At 53.0% G+C, this 23,083-nt stretch overlaps 1 protein-coding gene across 1 annotated transcript in view; it reads left to right on the top strand.

Moving 5' to 3' along the window:
• LOC120932422 (GTP-binding protein SAR1b-like) overlaps positions 1–23,083 on the top strand; it is a 570,126-nt gene that overhangs the window by 489,261 nt on the left and 57,782 nt on the right. The gene's annotated exons all lie outside the window — the stretch shown is intronic.

Genomic DNA, 23,083 nt, shown 5'->3' on the forward strand with positions numbered 1-23,083 from the left:
ATGTAACACTTTTTGGCACTGCGGTGTCCTAACCTCTGGTCATAGGCCTCAAGACGAAGCTGGCTCAAAGACGACCATTGACCGCAGTGCCCCCATTCACCAACCTTCCAGCTACATTAGTAGACTGGCAACTAGAAACCCCTTCAGAACCCCTCCCACCGCTGGGTACTGGCGTCCATCTTTGGGGTAATATCTTCTCCTGCAAAGTCCAAAACACCCGCCACCAGCACCCAAAGGTAACCCCTTACCTATGGGCGCACCTCCACACCCTCATCGCTTGCTGTACCCCCTCCTCCAAACGCAACACCTACATGTCAATCCCCACGTCCGTGAGGTGAACACCATCACTCCTGAGGTACCGCCATGTGTCCACTTCCAATTCGGGGTGCCGAACCACTAGCCCCCCGTTCCTGAGCACAAACCGCCCCACATTCCTGTTTATCTTCCTGCGCGCCCGATTCACCCCATCCACCGACCTGGCCATCCTCCATGTTGACCGGGCCACCATGTCTGACCACACCACTATCGTATCCGGAAAGGACATCCGGATCCGTTGAAAGTCAAATTTAATGTCCCGTGCTATCTCCATCATCGATCTCACTCCAAGATCATTACCCCCGGCATGAAGAACCTCTGGTGGCCTGTCCAGCCGTGCAAATTTGTGCACCTCTGGTACCACCTTGCTCCACAACATCCCGGGCACCCCCAACCACCGTACACTCGCCTCCTGTCTCGATATCCCCAGCTGGCGACTGGTCAGGCGCTCATCCGCCCGTCTGGCCCCCCGAACCACATAGGAGTGGCCCATTATCCAGACCAAAAGCGGTCCAGTACCTGAAAGACAGTAAACAAAGAACATATCACCAACATACCCAACAGAGACAACCCGCTTTTTGAGCAATCACTGCCACCCCTTTGCCCCTTAACAAAAAACCAACTCCCCAGACCTTCAACACAAACTAGCCACCAGCTGCTGCTTGACATATAAACGAAAACGCCTGGATTCCCAACACCCTATCCTCTTTATTGCCTCTTCACCCAGGCCATTCCTTGCTGCTTCCGTAGCTGCCCCGATCCTAAATTAATGAGACGAAAACTCCTTTGCCACCAGGCCCAATGCCCCCAGACACTTCCTAAACACTGCCACAAACTGATATCGTGACAGCGGGGACCCATTTTCGTGTACCAAAAAGGCGCCCCCCACCCCCGGACGGATGTCCAGGTAGTCCCGCACCAGCCCGACCGGGCACAACTCCGAACCTTCAATCGGGAACACATGGACCGCCCTTCCCCTGCCACTCTGGTCCGTTTTGGACCTTCTGAGCCACAGCGTGACCCCCTCCGGGGCCCAACCGACATCCGAGACCCCCATGCCCCCCTGGACCAATTTCGACGGGCTCACCAGCTCGCCCACCCTAAAGGCCCCAAAAAAATGCCAGCGCGAATGCTGCGCGGAACAATGTAACCTCAAAACCGGACGAGCATACTGACCCCACTGTAGCCAGAAGCCCTCTCAAAACGTCGAAAGACACCGGGCGGCGAGCGTCAGGTCGCCGCCCCTGTTTCCTGTACCCCTTGAGAGCTTGTCGCACCCAGAAGTCCTTTGTAAGATCCGGCCACCCCTGCCACTTGAACAGAAATGCCAACCCAGCCAATTTCTTATCCAACGCCGACTGCGACACTCCCGCTTCCATGTTTCTAGACAAAAAATACAAAACCAGTGTCCTCACCTCCGGTCCCGAAAGGTACACCTCCGATTCCCTCACCAAATCGCTCCACTCCGACCATACCTTCACATAGGCCGCCCAAGTACCCTCACTCAACGATTTCCTAATCCAGGTGGAGATGGTTCCAATGGAATCTGTCACAGCCACTCCGGACAAGGGACCCCTCGTTCCTCTGCCTCCGGCACCAGCTCCCGGAACCTGTCCCACTGAAACCGAGACAAAGTGTCAGCCAAGACATTGTCCACACCCGGTAAGTGCACCGCATACACAAACACATTCAGCTGCATACAGCGCAGCACCAAGTGTCTCAGGAGACGAATCACTGGGGGAGAAGACGCAGTAACGCGATTGATCACTTGCACGACCCCCAAGTTATCCCCATGGAAGCGCACCTTCCGATCCCGGAAAGACTTGCCCCATAACTCAACCGCCAGCACCACTGGAAACAGCTCCAGCAGCACCAAATTCTTTGTAAAACCCGCAATCAACCAGGACTGAGGCCAAGGGCCGGCACTCCAATGACCCTGAAAGAAGGCACCAAAACCCGAACCCCCGGCCGCATCCGTATACAGCTCCAGGTCAAAGTTGCTGACCGGGCCGGACATCCACAAGGCCCTGCCGTTAAAAGCCTCTAGAAAAGAGTGCCACACCAGCAGGTCCTCCCTATGCTCCTTCACGAGCCGCACATAATGATTGGGCAACCTAACACCCCGCAGTGCTCGCCGACAGCCGTCAACAAAAAACTCTCCCCATCGGGATGATCCTGCAGGCAAAATTTAGCTTACCCAACAGCGACTGCAAAGCCTGCAGCTGCACCTTATGCACTCCAATCATACCCCTGACCTCCGCCTTGAGGCCTTCTAGCTTATCCTCCGGCAACCGGCATTCCATCTTCTCGGCGTCGATGACTATGCCCAGGAATTGAATGACTGACCTAGGTCCTTCCGTCTTTTCGGGCGCCAATGGCACCCCAAAACGTTCCGCTATGTGTTCTAGCGTAGATAACAAAACCGCACAAATCCGTGACCCCCCCCGGGCCGATGCAGAGAAAGTCATCCAGATAGTGGATAACCGAATTCACTCCCGCCACGTCTCGCACCACCCATTCCAAAAAGGAACTGAATTGTTCGAACAACGCACAGGATACCGAGCAACCCATGGGCAGGCACTTGTCCACGTAGAATTCACCCCCCCCAGTGACACCCCAACAACCTGAAGCTGTCCGGGTGCACCGGCAACAGCCGGAAGGCCGCCTCGATGTCCGACTTGGCCATCAACGCCCCCCGGCCGTACTTCCTGACCCATCCCACTGCCGCGTCAAACGATGTGTAGCACACCGAACAATCGCCCGCATCAATCGCATCATTTACCGACCCCCCTTTTGGAAATGAGAGGTGGTGAATGAGTCTGAACTTGTTTGGTTCCTTCTTCGGTACCACCCCCAACGGTGACACCACCAGACCCTCCAAAGGGGGGGACTCAAACGGGCCCCCCATGCGGCCCAGCCCCACCTCCTTCCGCAGTTTCTCAGAAACCACTTCCGGGTGCTGGAGAGCAGAACGCAAATTTTTGGACAGTGGCGGAACCACCGTCAAACTACAAGGAATACGTAAACCAACAGTAAAACCCTCCTCCAGAAGCTGAGCCGCCGCTCTGTCCGGATACCTACCGAGAAACGGCAGCATCCTTCTCACCATCACCGCGGTGCTCCCTCTTACCTGAAGAATCCCCGGGACGGCCCTTGCCCTGCTTGAAGCAGCGGGAAGAGGGGTGATTACCACCACACCCGGAGCACTCATGCTTGTATCGGCACGACCCTCCGAACTTGCAGTTGCCCTCGTTGAACTGCCAACAAACCCCCTTTTTCTTTCCGGCCGACTGTCCCAGGGAAGAGGCCCCGCCGGCGCCCCCTGAAAAAACGGCGCAGACGTCCTCGGAGCCGTCATCAGCCGCATCCAAAGGCTGATGTCCTTGGCGTCCCACCGAATATCTGGCCTGATCGCCCGCCGTTGCCTGAACTGTTCGTCATATCTAAGCCAACCCGTGCCCCCATAGCACCTGTAGGCCTCACTGATCGCCTCCTGGTAACTGAAGAGCGCCGAGCAGTGCTCAGGGTTCTTCTCGCCAATCACGCTGGCCAAAATAGAATACGCCTGCGACCAGTTCGCAAATGTGCGAGGTATCAGCCTGTACCTCCTCTTCTCCTCATCTTCCTTCTTAGAATCCTCCGGTTTAACCCTGTCCAAATTGAATTTTTCCAACGGTAACAGAGCGAATATCTCCACGTACTCGCTCTTCCAGATCTTCTCCCGTACCTCCTGTTTCAGGTGCGACCCCAGTGGCGCATCGTAACAGGTGTAAACCTGCCCCCTAGCCTCATCCACCAAACGTACCAAATCCCGTTTCTTAGAAGTGGCCCCCGCCGATTCGGCGGTAACCTCCGGCTGCACCGATGCCCCGGCCCCCAAGCCACCCCCACTTGCCTCCTTTCCAGTTGCCACCAATGTCGTTGGGGCAACCACCACCGCCGCCGCGGTCACCCCCGGAGCCCCCCCGACCGGCCCCCAAGCCGCCGCCGGGCTCGCGGGAGGTCTGTCACCCCCTTTAAGCTGGCTAACCAGAGCCTCCAACCCCGACAGGAATCTCTGCAATCCCACATCCCCTCCAGCATTCCCCACCTGTGCATCCGTAACCTGGGACGCCGTTGCAACAACCACATTCCTCTCAACCACATCAACACATTGCACATTAGAAACATCGGTGTAAACTGACTTACCGGGCTGCGTGGAAGCAATCCCATCAGCCGATCGCCTCGAATCCCTCGTTGCTGACACCGTCCTGGGCAAGACCTCGTCCTCTGATCCAGACCGCTCCCCCTCCGACCGGTCCTCCTCCCCCGATGATGACCCAACGGGCGGCTCGGTCCCGGAGGCCGAAGGCCCAGGGCCGGACTCACTCCCCCTGCGGGCCCTGGACCCGTGCACCGATTTTGCCGAAGCTTTCCTGCCTGGGCGGAACCCTGCTGCTGCCGACGCGCTCCATCTCCTGCAAGTGGCTAGCCGAGGAAGCTGGGGGGCTAGCCACCGATGGGCCTGCGATCCCGCTCGCCGAGACCCCCACAACCGGGCCCGTCACTGACTGATCCACACGCCGGGCGGGCAAGGGCCGCCGCATCCGAGCCCCCTGGCCGTCCCCCCCCCCTCGCACCCACGCTACTCCTGGTGCCCCCGGCTGGTCCTTCAGAAACAGCAGACGCCGCGTGCTTCGCGGGGGGCCCGATGGGGCCCTGCTATGTCCGCTATCCCCCCCTCTGCCGTCCCGGGGATAGACTTGGCGAAATAACGGCGGGGGGGGGCGGGGGGGTCGGGGGGAGCGCGTCCGCGAGGCCCCCCGGCCTGTGCGATTAGGCCCCCGACGCCGCTGGTCCCACGCCTGTGTGATCAGGCCCCCCGATGCGGCTTGTCCTGCGTCCCCGTGCGCCCGCGATGCCCCCCGGACTGAACGATCAGGCCCCGACGCCGCCAGCACCGCACCTGTGTGATCCGGCTCCGATGCTGCTTGCCCAGCTTGCATGCGGCTAGGCCCCGACGCCATCCGCCCAGTGTCCCCTACGTCCTGCGGGAGAAGCGTTCCCAGCTGCCGTTGCAGCCAGTCCTCCGCCCTCAGCCGCGCAAATAAATCCTCAATCGCCGCCATCGCCGCCCGCCGTTACTACCTGGGCCAACGAATCCACTGCAGGCTGTGCAGACCTCACAGCAACTTCGCTCCCCCACGCCTCACTTGCCCGGGAAACGGAGGGTAGGAGATATATATATCTCCCCTCCCACCGCTGTTACTCCTCCCCCCCCAGCTACCAGGGTTTTCTGTTAACCCTGTCATGGCCGGCCCTACACTGACTTGCAGTTGCTCCGGGCCTCACTTAAAAGATTTTCGTTTGTTGTTCAATTGAGTTGTACAGTTTATAGGTCACATTTAAAGGTGGAAAAAGTTCTGAAATGATTTATCTTTATCTACTTTTTTTACATCACACAAACCTGACATTTTAGCAGTGTAGACTTTTTATATCCACTGTATATATAATATGGATGGTGCATTAAAGTGATCAGCTTCCAAGGAGGGTGTTCCTATTTAAAACCACAAATTTAGAACAGAGAACAGAGTAATTAATAATGGTAGGCAGATCTCACCTCTGGTTTCTCTGACTACCAGGACAGCACTGCTTACATTGGGGGGGAGGCGTCTCCATGGCTCCTGAGTCTCCTCTGTCCTCTGGCTGACTGTGTGCAGATGTATGATGGGCACACGCACACCACGGCTGCCCGCCGCGCCACATCTTTACTCCCTGCTCGGCGGCTCTCCGGGCTCTCTCCTCCTTGGCTCCATGATCGCTATGACGGGCACATTGGGCATGTCGGCGCCGAACCCCAGCTGAGGTAGGTGACGTCAGTGATTGTGTATGTATGTAGGATGTAGGTCAGGTCAGTGGGGTCAGGTCAGTGGGGTCAGGTCAGTGTATGTAGGACAGGTCAGTATATGTAGGACAGGTCAGTGGGTCAGGTCAATGTATGTTGGACAGGTCAGTGGGTCAGTGTATGTAGGACAGGTCAGTGGGTCAGGTCAGTGTATGTGGGTCAGGTCAGTGTATGTAGGACAGGTCAGTGGGTCAGGTCAGTGTATGTGGGTCAGGTCAGTGTATGTAGGACAGGTCAGTGGGTCAGGTCAGTGTATGTAGGACAGGTCAGTGGGTCAGGTCAGTGTATGTAGGACAGGTCAGTGGGTCAGGTCAGTGTATGTAGGACAGGTCAGTGGGTCAGGTCAGTGTATGTAGGACAGGTCAGTGGGACAGGTCAGTGTATGTAGGACAGGTCAGTGTATGTAGGACAGGTCAGTGGGTCAGGTCAGTGTATGTAGGACAGGTCAGTGGGTCAGGTCAGTATATGTAGGACAGGTCAGTGGGTCAGGTCAGTGTATGTGGGTCAGGTCAGTGTATGTAGGACAGGTCAGTGGGTCAGGTCAGTGTATGTGGGTCAGGTCAGTGTATGTAGGACAGGTCAGTGGGTCAGGTCAGTGTATGTGGGTCAGGTCAGTGTATGTAGGACAGGTCAGTGGGTCAGGTCAGTGTATGTAGGACAGGTCAGTGGGTCAGGTCAGTGTATGTGGGTCAGGTCAGTGTATGTAGGTCAGGTCAGTGGGTCAGGTCAGTGTATGTAGGACAGGTCAGTGGGTCAGGTCAGTGTATATAGGACAGGTCAGTGGGTCAGGTCAGTGTTTGTGGGTCAGCTCAGTGTATGTGGGACAGGCCAGTGGGTCAGGTCAGTGTATGTAGGACAGGTCAGTGGGTCAGGTCAGTGTATGTATGGACAGGTTCAGTGGGTCAGTCAGTGTATGTGGGTCAGGTCAGTGTATGTAGGACAGGTCAGTGGGTCAGGTCAGTGTATGTAGGACAGGTCAGTGGGTCAGGTCAGTGTATGTGGGTCAGGTCAGTGTATGTAGGTCAGGTCAGTGTATGTAGGTCAGGTCAGTGAGGTCAGGTCGGTGTATGTGGGTCAGGTCAGTGTATGTGGGTCAGGTCAGTGTATGTGGGTCAGGTCAGTGAATGCAGGACAGGTCAGTGTGTGCACACACACATGTAGAACAGGGTATGTGTGTCAGGTAGGTCACCCCGAGCCACGCCACTGACCGCGCCCAAACCCCCCCCCCCCAGTGCCGGCTTGGCTTTGGGCTGAAGCCCCTGGTCTTTTTGGCACCTAGCAACGCCCCTGATGGTAGGCCAGGGGTTGGGGAGGTTTCCTCATGGAGCTACATCACTGGTGTCCGGTGGTAGTATTCGTTTTGATAGGCCATTATTGCAGGGGCTCCTCGGGCCAGCCCTGGCTCCAATTGCCCCCACGTATCCCTTTGTCACAAGCACTTCAGGCTCTCATCTGGGTTGTCTCGGGCAGCAGGCTCGGACCAATCTTTCTCGGGGCATTAGTTGAGTTGTGTCTGCTTCACACATTCAGCAGGGACTTCCTTCTGTCACAGGTCATGAGTCAGTGGCTTCTAGTGTCATAATGGGTACTTTTTGGTCATACTTACTGTTGCCATCCGGGCGCGCGCTGCTTTACTTGATGGTCGCTTATCTACCCCTCTTCATCTAAATATGTGTATTTTGCCCTCTTTTTAGGCATACCAACCAGCAGGCCAAAGGCACACCTCAGGCCTTGGTTATTAGGGTTATCGCATTCCTTACTCAAAGACTCTGATTACAAGTGAGAAGGCTGGCCGCAGGCCAGCCTGAGTTTGTGGGAGGAGTCTAAGAGTACTTATAGACTCCTTGCCTGTCAGGTGCGGCGTCGGCGTCTCCTTCGGGGTTCCCACCCACCTGTTCCCCCAGCCTTCATACATTCTCATTGTACATTTTCCTTATTCTTATATTCAGGGTATGCCCTCTTCTCAGGCATACCGACCAGCAGGCCAAAGGCACACCTCAGGCCTTGGTTATTAGGCTCATTCATCACCTGTCGTTTCCAAAGGGGGGGTCGGTCAACGATGCCATCAGCGCGGGGGATTGTACGGTGTGTTACACCTCTTTCGATGCTGCGGTTGGATGGGTAAGGCGGTATAGCCGAGGGGCCTTGATGGCCAAGTTGGACATCGAGGCTGCCTTTCGGCTCCTACCGGTCCACCCGGATAGTTTTCGGCTATTGGGCTGCCACTGGGGTGGAGAGTTCTACGTGGACAAGTGTCTACCGATGGACTGCTCCATTTCATGTGCGTTGTTTGAACAGTTCAGTTCGTTCCTAGAATGGGTGGTTCAGGATGTGGCCGGAGTGAACTCCGTGATCCATTATCTGGACGACTTCCTCTGCGTCGGCCCGGCGGGGTCACGCATTTGCGCAGTATTGTTGGCCACGCTGGGACCACATTTCGGAGCGATTTGGCGTACCGCTGGCACCCGAGAAAACGGAAGGACCTAGGTCGGTCCATCCAATTCTTGGGTATTGTGATTGATTCAGAGGCAATGGAGTGCAGGTTGCCGCTAGACAAGCTGGAAGGCCCCAAAGCGGAGATAAGCGAGATGTTGGGTTCACGGAAGGTGCAACTCCGAGCGCTACAGTCGCTCCTGGGGAAGCTCAACTTCGCGTGCCGCATTCTCCCGATGGGGAGAGTCTTTTGCAGACGCCTCTCGGCGAGCACGGCGAGGGTCAGGTCACCAAAACACTATGTGCGTTTGGTGAGGGATCACAGGGATGATCTGTTGGTGTGGCACTCCTTTTTGGAGTCCTTTAACGGTAGGGCTTTGTGGATGTTCGGTCAGCAATTTCGACATGGAGTTGTTCACGGATGCGGCCGGGGGGTTGGGTTTTGGTGCGTTTTTTCAGGGTCAGTGGAGTGCTGGCCCTTGGCCCCAGTCCTGGCTGGAGGCGGGGTTCACTAAGAATTTGGTGCTGCTGGAACTATTTCCGGTGGAGCTGGCAGTGGAACTATGGGGCTCGTCCTTCCGGTTCTTTGCGGTTCCATAGGGACAATCTGGGGGTGGTTCAGGTGATTAACAGAGTGACGGCGTCCTCACCCCCCGGTTATTCGTCTATTGCGGCACCTGGTGGCTGCGCTGTTTACAGATGAATATATTTGTGATGCGGTGCATTAACCAGGAGTGGAGAATGTAGTGGCTGACGCCTTGTCTCGGTTACAGTGGGACAGGTTCCGGAGTTGGTGCCGGAGGCAGAGGAGCAAGGGGTCCCCTGTCCGGAGTGGCTATGGAGGATTCCGTTGGAATCGTCTCCAGTTGGATCAGGAAGTCGGTAAGTGTGGGTACATGGACGGCGTACGAGAAATTCTGGTTGGAGTGGCAGGCTCTGGTTCTGGAGGCTGAGGTGGACCGGCTGGGCCCGAGGTAAGGGACTAGTGATATATTTTTTGGCCAGGAACATGGAGGCCGGGTGTCTCAGATCCGTATTGGATAAGAAGTTGGCGAGTTTGGCTTTTCTGTTTAAGCGGGCAAGGGCCGTCGGACTTTACAAAGGATTTTGTGTGCGGCAGGCACTCAAGGTTATATGAAAGCAGGGGCGGCGGAAGCGGACGCCCGGCGCCCGGTGTCATTTGAATTACTGAGGGGTATTATGGGGAATTGGGGACGTTTGTGGTCGTCCCCTGTACGAGGTGTTGTTGTTTTCGGGCAGCTTTTGCGCTGGCGTTTTTTGGAGCCTTTCGGGTGGGGAGTTGGTTTAGCCCCTCAACAGTTCAGGGTGGCATGTTAGCCACGGATGTGATGTGGGCGCAAGAGGGGGTCACGCTGTTGTTAAGAAGATCAAAAACGGAATCAGAAGGGGAAGGGCAAGGTCGGTGCAGGTGTTCCCTATTAGGGGTCGATCTGTGCCCAATTAAGGTGGTGCGGGATTTCTTGGACGTGCGTCAACGTTGGTTGGTTCATTTCTGCTGCATGAGGATGGACACCGTTGTCACGGTATCAATTTGTGACGGTGTTTAGAGAGGTGTCTGGGGGCATTGGGCCTCGTGGGCAAAGGAGTTTTCAGGAGATGGTGAAGAGAATTGGCAGGTGGAGTCGGAGGAGGTTTCGACTGTTCGTGAGACCACATTTACTGGTGAACCTAGGGGTAAGAGTAGTACATGTCCAAGGGGGGACCTGAAGGGTTTAGGGGGTCACCTCCAATGTGTGGGGGGTCGGGTTTTTTGGTTAAGGGAACATGTTGGTTTCGGGGGATGGAGCGTCTCCCCGATGGGCCTGTTTGTGATGGATGTATTGCTTACTGTCTTTCAGGTGCGGGACAGGGATTGGTCTGGATAATGGGCCACTCCTTCGTTCATTGGGGGGCTAGGAGAGCGGACATGCGACCCGGACGGTTGACAGCTGGGGGTCCAAGACAGGAGGCGTGCATTACGGTGGTTGGGTTTTCCTGGAATGTTGTGGAGCAGGGTGGTGCCGGAGGTGCACAAGTTTGCACGGTTGGATCGTCCACCAGATGTTTTGTTGCTACATGTGGGAGGAAATGATTTGGGTGTTCGTACCATGCTAGATGTCGCAAGGGACATTAAATTAGATTTTTTAAGGATCCGCATGTCATACCCGGATACGGTAGTGGTGTGGTCGGACATTGTGGCCAGGTCATCATGGAGAATGGCCAGGTCGGTGGAGGGGGTGAACAGGGCCAGGAGGAAGATCAACCCGGGATGTGGCGAGGTTTGTGATCAGGAATGGGGGGCTGGTGGTCAGACATCCGGAGTTGGAGGTGGATACATGGAGGTACCTGCGGGGTGATGGAGTTCACTTGACAGACGTGGGTATTGACATGTGGGTGTTGGGCCTGCAGGATGGTTTACAGCGAGCGTTGAGGGTGTGGAGGTGCGCCCAAAGGTAAGGAGTTACCTTTGGATGCTGGTGGCGGGTGTTTGGACTTTGCAGGAGAAGAAATTACCCCAAAAGTGGATGCCATTACCCAGAGGTGGTATGGGTTCTGAAGGGGCTGTTAGTCCAGTTTACCCAAGTGTAGCTAGGGAGGTTGGTTAATGGGGGCACTGCGGTCATGTGGTCGTCTCTGAGTCAGCTTGTCGGCTTGAGGCTATGACAGAGGTTAGGTACCGCAGTGCTCAAAATGGTTAAAATGGTTACAAGTAGTGTTAATGGTGCCTGCAAAGTCCCAGCACTAGTAGGGTTAAAGAAAATGTTGTTTTTATCTCAGGTATACATATATTATGTGTTAAAATGTTATTTAATATTTAAAGGTTATTTAAAATAAAGGAGGCTGTACGGGACAGTTTTTTACTCCAACATTACAGTGGTGGTCTCAGATATTTATTTAAAGGTAGAGGGTGAGTAAAAAGTGTGGGTCTTAGGTAGATAAGAGGTATATTAGGTTATACCATAGTCATGCACAGGGCCGGCGCAACCACAGGCGGACCCAAGCGGCCGCTTGGGGCGGGCAGGTCCGCAGCCTGGGATGGGGCGGAAAAGATTACTTTTTTTTTTTTTTTCTTGTCGGCGCAGAGGTGTATGTTGTGTGGGACTCGCAAGCGGGGGCGCGCTGCACACAGCCGCAGAGTCCGGTCGCTCGGCGGCGGACGAGGGACAAGACTTTACCATTCATAGAGGTGGAGGGCCCGGCTCAGGCTGCCTGCATCCAATAGCAGGCTCCACCGCTGCGGCGCCGTCCTCCTAGCCCTTTCCCCTAAAGAAGGCGACGCAGCCCCAGAGCATGGCGGGGAGTTGTAGTTCTCCAACAGAGCACAGGCACAAGACTTCACTTGGCCCTCTGGTGGCCTGTGCTCTGCAGTGACTACAACTCCCAGATTGCACTGCAGGGCACTCAGAGAGGAGGGAGAACGTCACATGTTGCTTCTTCTGTGCAAGTAGGGAACCAAGTCACCGAGGCGAGGAGCAGGTAAGTACATTTACTACACACACGCTGTGGGGGACAGTGCTTGTGTGTGCTGGGCAGAGCTGCTGTGTGTGTGTGTGGGGGGGCAGTGCTGTGTGTGGGGGGGGGGGATTAGCGCCTGTGGGGGGACAGTGCTGTGTGTGGGGGCAGTGCTGTGTGTGTGTGGGGGGGGGGGGGATGTGTGATGGGGAAATACCTGTGTGGGGGTATGTGATGGGGGATATGTGAAGGGGGGGCAATACTGTGTGGGGGGATATGTGAAGGGGGGGCAATACTGTGGGGGGATATGTGAAGGGGGGGGCAATACTGTGGGGGGATATGTGAAGGGGGGCAATACTGTGTGGGGGGATATGTGAAGGGGGGCATTACTGTGTGGGGGGATATGTGAAGGGGGGCCAATACTGTGTGGGGGGATATGTGAAAGGGGGCAATACTGTGTGGGGGGATATGTGAAGGGGGGGCCCAATACTGTGTGGGGGGATATGTGAAGGGGGGCATTACTGTTGTGGGGGATATGTGAAGGGGGGCATTACTGTGTGGGGGATATGTCGAAGAGGGGGGCAATACTGTGTGGGGGGATATGTGAAAGGGGGCAATACATGTGTTGGGGGGATATGTGAAGGGGGGGCAATACTGATGTGGTGGGGATGATGTGAGGGGTGGTACATTATGAAAGAACATTTTTGCAAGGGGAGGATGGTGGCCGTTGGGCGGGGGGGGCGCGCCCCGCCAAATGAGAGCTTCCGCTTGTGTAGGCAGAACATCCTTGCACCGGCCCCGTGGTCATGCATTCTCATGCATAAGGTGAAAAACCATCCTTTGCTGCAGCAACTCCCCTGAGCTCCCCTTACTTACCTGAGCCCCTCATTTCCACAACGCGGAACCAGCACCACCAGCTGTCCGGTCGGTGTCTCGTGTCCCTGATTTGATAATGGATAGCAGAGCAGCCATTGGTTCCTGCTTCTGTCCATCAAATCCAATGACTGTGGGACGCCCAGGTGGTGGAGCCAAGTCCTGCTGTCTGTCAATGGATGCAGCCAGCAGGACGCGGCTGAGCGTGCCGCACAGGGTGTCCACGAAGGAGAGCGCTTTTCAGATGGAGCACTTGAGAAAAGGAGGAGCCAGGAGCGCCGCGGAGGCACCCCAGTCTTCTGGGGTGCCTCCGCGGAGGATGTAGGCCACTCTGCGGAGGATGTAGGCCACTCTGTAAAAAAACAACTGCACAGCGGAGGTAAATATGACTTTTTTTGTTTTGTTTTTTTAAACCGAACCTTTACAACCACCTTAAGCACTGCATGGTCTAATCCTTGCTCGATTGTTTGTATGGTGCTCAAATCTGTTGCATTCCAAAGATTAGAATGTCTGTCTGTCTATCCTCTTGCTATTGAAATGAAGTGGGATCTTCCATTCACCGTGATATATACAGGGCAGGCCTTAGGTGTTCAGGCGCCCTGTGCGAGCTAATCCTGTGGCGCCCTCCCCTGCAACCTACCAGTGCCCACCAATTGCAGCCCCATCAGCGCCCATCAAATGCAACCTACCAGTTCCCACCAAATCCAGCTCATCAGTGAACACCAATTGCAGCCTGTCAGTGCTCCTGGATCACACAGAGGAGCGACGATCTCCTGCTGTCATAGAGCTTGGATTTGAATCTCCCAGGCAGCCACTGTAACAAAGTCCTAGACCCTAGACCAGCTTGCGGCTTCTATGATACACGTCACACTGATTCAATTTTACTGCATTGCATCAGTGTTCCGTCTATCTCACAGGAGGCGGGACTTTGTTACAGTGCCACCAGGAATTTCAGACCAAAGCTTGTGCGATGTGCGAGACACACACGAAGCAGTGGCATCGCTAGGGTTGGTGTCACCTGGTGCGGTACAGCGGCCAGCAGGAATCACAGGTCAGTGGCCAGCAGGACCCATAGGTATCGCGAGACAGTTCCCCAGCAGGACCTATAGCTGTGGGTCCTAAGGGAGATGGCGGCGGACCTGTGGGTCCCCTGCAGGGTGCTGGCTACGGACCTGTGGGTCCTGCAGGGAGCTGGCCGCGGACCTGTGGGTATTGCAGGGAGCTGGCCGCGGACCTGTGGGTCCTGTAGGGGGCTGGCCATGGACCTGTGGGTCCTGTAGGGGGCTGGCTGTGGATCTATGGGCCCTGCAGGGGGCTGCGGATCTGTGGGTCCTGCAGGGGGGCTGGCTGCGGATCCGTGGGTCCTGCAGGTAGCTGGCTGCGGATCCGTGGGTCCTGTAGGGAGCTGGACACGGACCTGTGGGTCCTGCAGGGAGCTGGCCGTGGACCTGTGGGTCCTGCAGGGAGCTGGCCGTGGACCTGTGGGTCCTGCAGGGAGCTGTCCGCGGACCTGTGGGTCCTGCAGGGGGCTACAGCCTGTGGGTCCTGCAGGGGGCTGTCTGAGGATCCGTGGGTCCTGCAGGGAGCTGGTCGCGGACCTGTGGGTCCTGCAGGGAGCTGGTCGCGGAACTGTGGGTCCTGCAGGGAGCTGGCCGCGGATCTGTGGGTTCTGCAGGGAGCTGGCCGCGGACCTGTGGGTCCTGCTGGGAGCTGGTCATGACCTGTGGGTCCTGTGGGACCTACAGCCTGTGGGTCCTGCAGGGGGGCTACAGCCTGTGGGTCCTGCAGGTAGCTGGCTGCGGATCTGTGGGTCCTGCAGGGAGCTGGTCGCAGACCTGTGGGTCCTGCAGGGAGCTGGTCGCGGACCTGTGGGTCCTGCAGGGAGCTGGCCGCGGATCTGTGGGTTCTGCAGGGAGCTGGCCGGCGGACCTGTGGGTCCTGCAGGGGGCTGGCTGTGGATCTGTGGGTCCTGCAGGGGGCTGGCCGCGGATCTTGCAGGGAGCTGGCCGCGGACCTGTGGGTCCTGCTGGGAGCTGGTCATGACCTGTGGGACCTGCTGGCCTGTAGGCCACCATGGCTAGCTTCCAGCAGGACCCACGGGTAATGGGCAGCTCCCAGCAGGGGGGGAAATAAATAGGATGATCATGTGGGGGTCAGGGTCACTCACCTCAGTCATCGTCCGATGGCAGCTGCCAGCTCAGCAGGACAGGTACTCCTCCTTGCAAGTTGCATGGCCTCCTCCATTCCTGGGGGGGGGGTGATGGCGATTAGTGATGTACAGAACTGTTCGCCGGCGAATAGTTTGCGGCGATTTACGCTTGTTCGCGTTCGCCGCCGCGGGCGAACATATGCAATGTTCGATCCGCCTCCTATTAATTAACATTGAGCAAACTTTGACCCTCTACCTCACAGTCAGCAGACACATTCCAGCCAATCAGCCGCATACCCTCCCACCTCCTGGACAGCATCCATTTTAGAATCATTCGGAACCTGCAGTCTTAGTGAGAGGAGGGACAGTGTAGCTGCTGCTGTTTGAATAGTGAAATCTATAGCTAGGCTAGTGTTTTCAGTGTCCACTCCAGTCTTGAAAGACTCATCTGATCTCTGCTGTAAGGACAGCACCCCAAAAAGCCCTTTTTAGGGCTAGTATATCAGTCTGCTTTTTTTTTCTCTGTAATCTAATTGCAGTTGCCTGCTAGGCAGCGTGTGTGTGTCAGGATCACAGCGTACACTCTGCCCAGTGTCGCACCCACCACTCATCTATCTGGTGGCACAATAGATAACATTTAAAAAAAAATGTGACTGCAATAGAATAGTAGTCAGTTGCCTGCTGCCTGGCTGCCAGCGTGTGTCAGGCTCACAGCGTACACTGTGCCCAGTGCCGCACCCACCACTCATCTATCTGGTGGCACAGTAGATAACATTAAAAAAAAATTGACTGCAATAGAATAGTAGTCAGTTGCCTGGCTGCCAGCGTGTGTCAGGGGCACAGCGTACACTGTGCCCAGTGCCACCCACCACTCATCTATCTGGTGGCACAGTAGATAACATTTAAAAAACATTTTTTTTAACTGCAATAGAATAGTAGTCAGTTGCCTGGCTGCCAGCGTGTGTCAGGCTCATAGCGTATACTGTGCCCACTTGCCCAGTGCCACCACTCATATATCTGGTGGCATAGTAGATTAAATAAAAAAAAACACAATTTTGACTGCAATAGAATAGCAGTTAGTTGTCTGCAGGCGTGTGTCAGGCCTACAGCGTCTACTCTGCCAACTTCTGCCAGTGCACAGTGCCACTCATATCTGGTGTCACAGTAGCTTGCACGCATAGTACAACTAAACGAATAGCGCCTCTCAAGTTATCACTCACCCGCCTGCCGCCACCACCAACACTAGCATCACAGCTGCTTCACTTGATCTGTCAGAGGAGTTATTTACACATCAGTTGGAAGAAATGGGTGATGCGCAACCATTATTGCAAGAGGATGTAGATAAAAGGGATATGAATCAGTCAGGCAGCATCACACACATGGACGTATGGTGTGATGATGATGTACCCACTGCTGCTTCCTTTGCTGAGTTGTCAGATACAAGTGAAGCGGTTGATGATGACGATGTGTCCGGGGATCTCACGTGGGTGCCCGTTTAAAGAGAAGAACAGGGGGAAAGTTCAGATGGGGAGACAGAGAGGAGGAGGAGACGAGTTGGAAGCAGGGGGAGGTCGTCGCAAGGAGCTAGTGGCACAGTCCGACAGCATGTATCGGCACCCGGGGTCAGCCAGACAGCACGCCAATCACCAGAATGCCGTCATTGCAAAGCTCAGCAGTGTGGCATTTTTTTGTGTGTCTGCCTCTGATAACAGTGATGCCATTTGCAACCTGTGCCAAAAGAAGCTGAGTCATGGGAAATTCAACACCCACCTAGGTACAACTGCTTTGCAAAGGCACATGATCGCACATCACAAACGCCTATGGGATCAACACATGATGACGAGTACAAGCAGCACACAAGCTCAAAGCCACCATCCTCCTCCTGGTGCAGCATCTTCAGTCACGTCAACCACCGTTGACCTTCTTGCCCCCTCTCAACCATCCGCCACTCCGTCTCTCACCTTGAGCAGTTCCTGCTCATCTGTCAAGGACATGTTTGAGCATAAGAAGCCAATGTCACAGAGTCACCCCCTTGCCCGGCGTCTGACAGCTGGCTTGTCGGAACTCTTAGCCCGCCAGCTTTTACCATACAAGTCTGAGGCCTTCAAAAAATTTGTAGCTATTGGGACACCGCAGTGGAAGGTACCCGGCCGAAATGTATTTTCACAAAAGGCAATCCCCAACCTGTACTCTATTGTGCAAAAGGAAGTCATGGCATCCCTGGCACACAGTGTTGGGGCAAGGGTCCATCTGACCACTGATACCTGGTCTGCAAAGCATGGTCAGGGCAGGTATATCACCTACACTGCGCATTGGGAAAACCTGCTGACGACTACCAAGCATGTAATGCGTGGCTCTGCAGAGGAGTTGGTGACACTGCCACGACTTGCAGGCAGGTCTGCTGCCACCTCCTCTACTCCTCCTACTCCATCCTCTTCGATAACCTCCTTGGCTGAGTCCTCTTCTGCTGCTGCGTCTTGCTCCACATCAACTGCACCCCCCAGCTCCCCAGGGGCTATTCCACATCACGGATACGACAGTGTCACGCCGTCTTGGGGTTGACTTGCCTGAAAGCAGAGAGTCACACTGGACCAGCACTCCTGTCCGCCCTGAATGCACAGGTGGATCAGTGGCTGACTCCGCACCAACTGGAGATTGGCAAAGTGGTGTGTGACAATGGAAGCAATTTGTTGGCGGCATTGAATTTGGGCAAGTTGACACATGTCCCGTGCATGGCACATGTGATGAATCTGATTGTACAACGCTTTGTGCATAAGTACCCAGACTTACAGGACGTCCTCAAGTAGGCCAGGAAGGTGTGTGGCCATTTCAGGTGTTCCTACACGGCCATGGCACACTTTTCAGATATCCAGCGGTGAAACAACATGCCAGTGAGACGCTTGATTTGCGACAGCCCGACACGTTGGAATTCAACACTCCTAATGTTCGACCGCCTGCTCCAACAAGAAAAAGCCGTCAACGAGTATTTGTATGACCGGGGTGCTAGGACAGCCTCTGCGCAGCTGGGAATTTTTTTGCCACGTTACTGGACGCTGATGCGCAATGCCTGTAGGCTAATGCGTCCTTTTGAGGAGGTGACAAACCTAGTCAGTCGCATTGAAGGCAGCATCAGCGACATCATCCTATTTGTTTTCTTCCTGGAACGTGCCCTGCGAAGAGTGCTGTATCAGACCGTAGATGAGCGTGAAGAGGAAGAGGAAGAGTTGTGGTCACCATCACCACCAGAAACAGCCTTCTCAGCATCACTTGCTGGACCTGCAGAAACGCTGGAAGAGGAGTGTGAGGAAGAGGAGTCAGAGGAGGAATGTGGCTTTGAGGAGGAGGAAGACCAACCACAGCAGGCATCCCAGGGTGCTCGTTGTCACCTATCTGGTACCCGTGGTGTTGTACGTGGCTGGGAGGAAGAACAGACCTTCAGTGAGATCAGTGAGGACGAGGAACGGGACATGAGTAGCTCGGCATCCAACCTTTGTGCAAATGGGGTCTTTCATGCTGTCGTGCCTGTTGAGGGACCCTCGTATAAAAAGGCTGAAGGAGAACGACCTGTACTGGGTGGCCACGCTACTAGACCCCCGGTATAAGCAGAAAGTGCCTGAAATGTTACCAAATTACCAGAAGTCGGAAAGGATGCAGCAGTTCCAAAATAAATTAAAAAGTATGCTTTACACAGCATACAAGGGTGATGTCACAGCACAACGGGAATCTAACAGTGGAAGAGGTGAAAGTAATCCTACCATGACCACGCCGGCAAGGACAGGATGCTTTACAGACGTGTTGTTTAGTGTTGAGCAGAATATGCCATATTCGATTTCACGATATATCTCGAATATATATTCGAATATTCGAGATATATTCGCTAAATTCGAATATTCGTGATATTTTATCGAAATTAAATGTTTGCGATTTTTAGCTATTGCGAATGCGAAAATAATTGCGATTTTTTGATAACTGCGGTAGGAGCACTCTGATTGGCTCAGAATATTCGTGATATTTTATCGAAATATCGCAACATGCGAATGCGATATTTATTGCGCAATTTCGAGAAATGCTGTAGGAGCGCTCCGATTGGCTCAGAATATTCGTGATATTTTATCGAAATATCGCAAAATGCGAATGCGATATTTATTGCGCAATTTCGAGAAATGCTGTAGGAGCACTCCGATTGGCTCAGAATATTCGTGATATTTTATCGAAATATCGCAACATGCGAATGCGATATTTATTGCGCAATTTCGAGAAATGCTGTAGGAGCACTCCGATTGGCTCAGAATATTCGTTATATTTTATCGAAATATCGCAACATGCGAATGCGATATTTATTGCGCAATTTCGAGAAATGCTGTAGGAGCGCTCTGATTGGCTCACTCTGAAATCGAATATTCGAGATATTTTAACGCAATTTCACAAAATGCGAATGCGAAATTGATTGCAGATATTTCGAAAACTGCTGTAGCAGCACTCTGAAATCGAATATTTATGATATTTTAGCCAAAAAACATATTGCGATTGCGATTTTTCGATCGCGCATGCGCAATCGCGCGAACAACACGCGACCATTTCCTGGAGCCTTGCCAGTTTCCAACTTTATGATCGCAACGCAATCGCAGAGCAAGATGGTTGGAAGTAATTTCACTGCATCTGAGGAAAAGATGCTGATTTGTGTAAGTATTTTGACCACTGTTATTTCATTATCTTCAACTGCATTTTAGTCTAGTTTAAAAGTTAGTATATATGATCAGATATTAGTATTTCACAAACAATGTGTCTCCTGCTTTTACAAAACTACAAGTCCCAGCATGCCTGGACAGCTGCAGACACCCTGGTTGGTAAATGTGTATTTAGGCACTTTTCCTTGTTATTTAGCATAATGAATTTAACATTTTTTTGGACATAGGACGTATGCGAATGTCCTGACTTCAGGGTCCTCAAGGCCCAAGGACGTTCGAATACATATTGCCCTTTAGATGTTGCAGAACTACAACTTCCAGCATGCCTGGGAATGCTGGCACTTCTAGTATTGTAAGTTCTGCAGGCCCACATTGTTCAGGCCTTTATGCACGGGTCTCTAAACTGTGGCACCCTAGATGCAGCAAAAGTAAAATTCTTAGCATGCACTGACAGACCGTGGCTGATGGGAGTAGTAGTTTTGCAACAGCTGGAGGTGGACTGGTCTTGAAACCCTGAGTTAGGTAACAAACCCGTAGTGTTTTGCAACCATTCTGCCTCCAGCTGTTTTTTTTCTGTTGAAAAGCCTGTGGCGTGCAAAACACAACCCAAAAACTCCACCCGGTGCAGTGAAAAATGTGCACACACCTAAAGAGTGACATCACAAAAAACTGCGACGGTTGCATACGTCAGTGGTCCTCCGAAAAGGTCCCGTCTCTGACCCCCCGGGGCGTTAGGCTCCTGACAGGGAAAAGAGTTAGCAACGCATATCTCCCCTATACGTGTATCCTGTGTTGTTAATAATATATACATAATTATGCAAATGATAATGGCTGCTATATTTATGCAAAAAAGGTGGCGACTGAAATGGCAGGATATAAAATCTGTCATGTTACCCCTGTCATTGATTAATAAGGCGAGAATGCTTCCAATTGTTGAATAGCATACATTTACGTCATATATCCATAAGGCTGTCAACAGAAGTATTACAATATACTTTGTTCTTCATCTTGCAGAAGTTCCTGGAAACAGGGTACGACCAGCTCCGCAGGCAGCCAGAGAAAAAGGCTGTGGTCAGCGCCCTAATGGCCGACTTCGGCGGCCAACACAATCAGCTGGCGATTGTGAAGAAGTGGTCTGACCTGAAGAGGCGCCACATGGATCAGGTCAGACGTCTTCGGGATAGATATCATCCAGGTAAGTTATTGTTGACAGTTATGTTTTTTTTTTCAAAAGTGTATTTTGTGCGTGAACTCGAGAGAGGAGCCGGCCTGCAGGAGTTGGGAGGCCTCCCCCAGAGGCAATCTGCCACCTTTCTCCATGCCCCGGGTGGCAATGGCGGGTGTGAGGGGGTCCTCCCAACCCAACCTCGCATAGCACACCCACCGGGGGCGGGGCTGAGACCACCAAACTCAATTCACCTGTAGCCGAGAGCGGGTTCCGAACCCCTAGCTGCAGAGGTGAATCGCTTGTCAGCGCAGTGGCAATCGCGTGGAGCCACCGCAGCTCCTTTGGTGACAGTTATGTAAGGTCATATGTAATTCATGTAAGGTCAGATGTTGTTAACCAAGATGCCATGTTGTGCTAACATATATCACCACCAGCCAAGGTATTCATAGTACTGTTGAAAAAAGACATGGGACAGCAGACAGGAACACAGAAGTTATGTGGGAACATACTTTTCCCATTGCTTTGCATGGGACTTTAAAGAAAAACCCAGACCATCACCAAAGTGGGTAGTTAAGGGATAAATTAACGATCCTATACTTTAAGTGGACGTATAGGTAACATGTGACCAAGTGTTATTGAAATATCTACAGCTGTTATGAAGTAACATGTATTTCCCATAGAGTTGAATGGGACTTTAAAGAAAAACCCCGACCATGGCAAATGGGGGTGGGTAAGGGTTAAACCACCTATCCTATGTTTGTGGCTGACATATAAGTAACCTGTGTGCCAAGTTTCATGTAAATATCTTTAGCCGTTTGTACGTGATGCTGGAACATACATACATACATACATACATGCACACACACGTTGAGTTTTATATATATAGATTCCCACTAAATTCCTGTGTTAGGCGTGGGGTTGTTCTAGTAATCCTGTGTGCTCCATCAGGCCCTTTTTTTAACATGAGATCGTCTGAACAAAACAAAGGAGACAAAAACAGCTCATTTTAACATGGTGGCATCCCAGCTCACGCTCAGTCCCCTGTAGTGCCCACAAGACCCTTTAATATAACATTGTCCCATTGGTTAACTGTCTATATAAATCAATTTGTATTCATATACAATACAGCAGAGTACACAGAATTTGCATACGTCATTAGAAAACATTTTTATAATATATGAACATTGTGTTATTATAGGAGCTCCAATACCAGTTGTTCGCGCCAAGCGCAGAAGGCGCCAGGCCGATGAGGAGGAGGATGCGGCAGAGGAGGATGCGGCAGAGGAGGATGCGGCAGAGGAGGACATGGATGAGGAGGAGCAGCCAGGGCCCTCCCACTCGCCAACCCCAGCTCCTGTTATGGAGCAAGCTGAGGAGCTTCCCCCCCCCCCACCCCAACGTCTCAAGCAGACGAGCAGGAGGAAGACAGCGGCCCTGTGAGCCTCGCTCAGGAAGGTAAATATGTGCACAATGATTAATAACATTTCAACAATAAAATGTAGATATAAAAATGGACAACATATAAAGCGCACCTGTCAGATTGTAGAACCATAATATGGTATTTATGATAGAAGTATACAGGTAGTGCAGCATTATTAGGCAAGTTGTATTTTTGAGGATTCATTTTATTATTGAACATAACCATGTTCTCAATGAACCCCAAAAACTCATTAATATCAAAGCTGAATATTTTTGGAAGTAGTTTTTAGTTTGTTTTTAATGTTAGCTATTTTCAGGGGATATCTGTGTGTGCAGGTGACTACTATTACTGTGCAGAATTATTAGGCAACTTAAAAAATAAATAAATAGATACCCATTGCAATGATTTATTTTTAACAGTGAAACCAATATAACATCTCAACATTCACAAATACACATTTCTGACATTTAAAAACAAAACAAAAACAAATCAGTGACCAATATAGCCACCTTTCTTTGCAAGGACACTCAAAAGCCTGACATCCATGGATTCTGTCAGTGTTTTGATCTGTTCACCATCAACATTGCGTGCAGCAGCAACCACAGCCTCCCAGACACTGTTCAGAGAGGTGTACTGTTTTCCCTCCTTGTAAATCCCACATTTGATGATGGACCACAGGTTCTCAATGGGGTTCAGATCA

Source organism: Rana temporaria, chromosome 3 (genome assembly GCF_905171775.1).
Source record: "Rana temporaria chromosome 3, aRanTem1.1, whole genome shotgun sequence".
Lineage (NCBI taxonomy): Eukaryota > Metazoa > Chordata > Amphibia > Anura > Ranidae > Rana > Rana temporaria.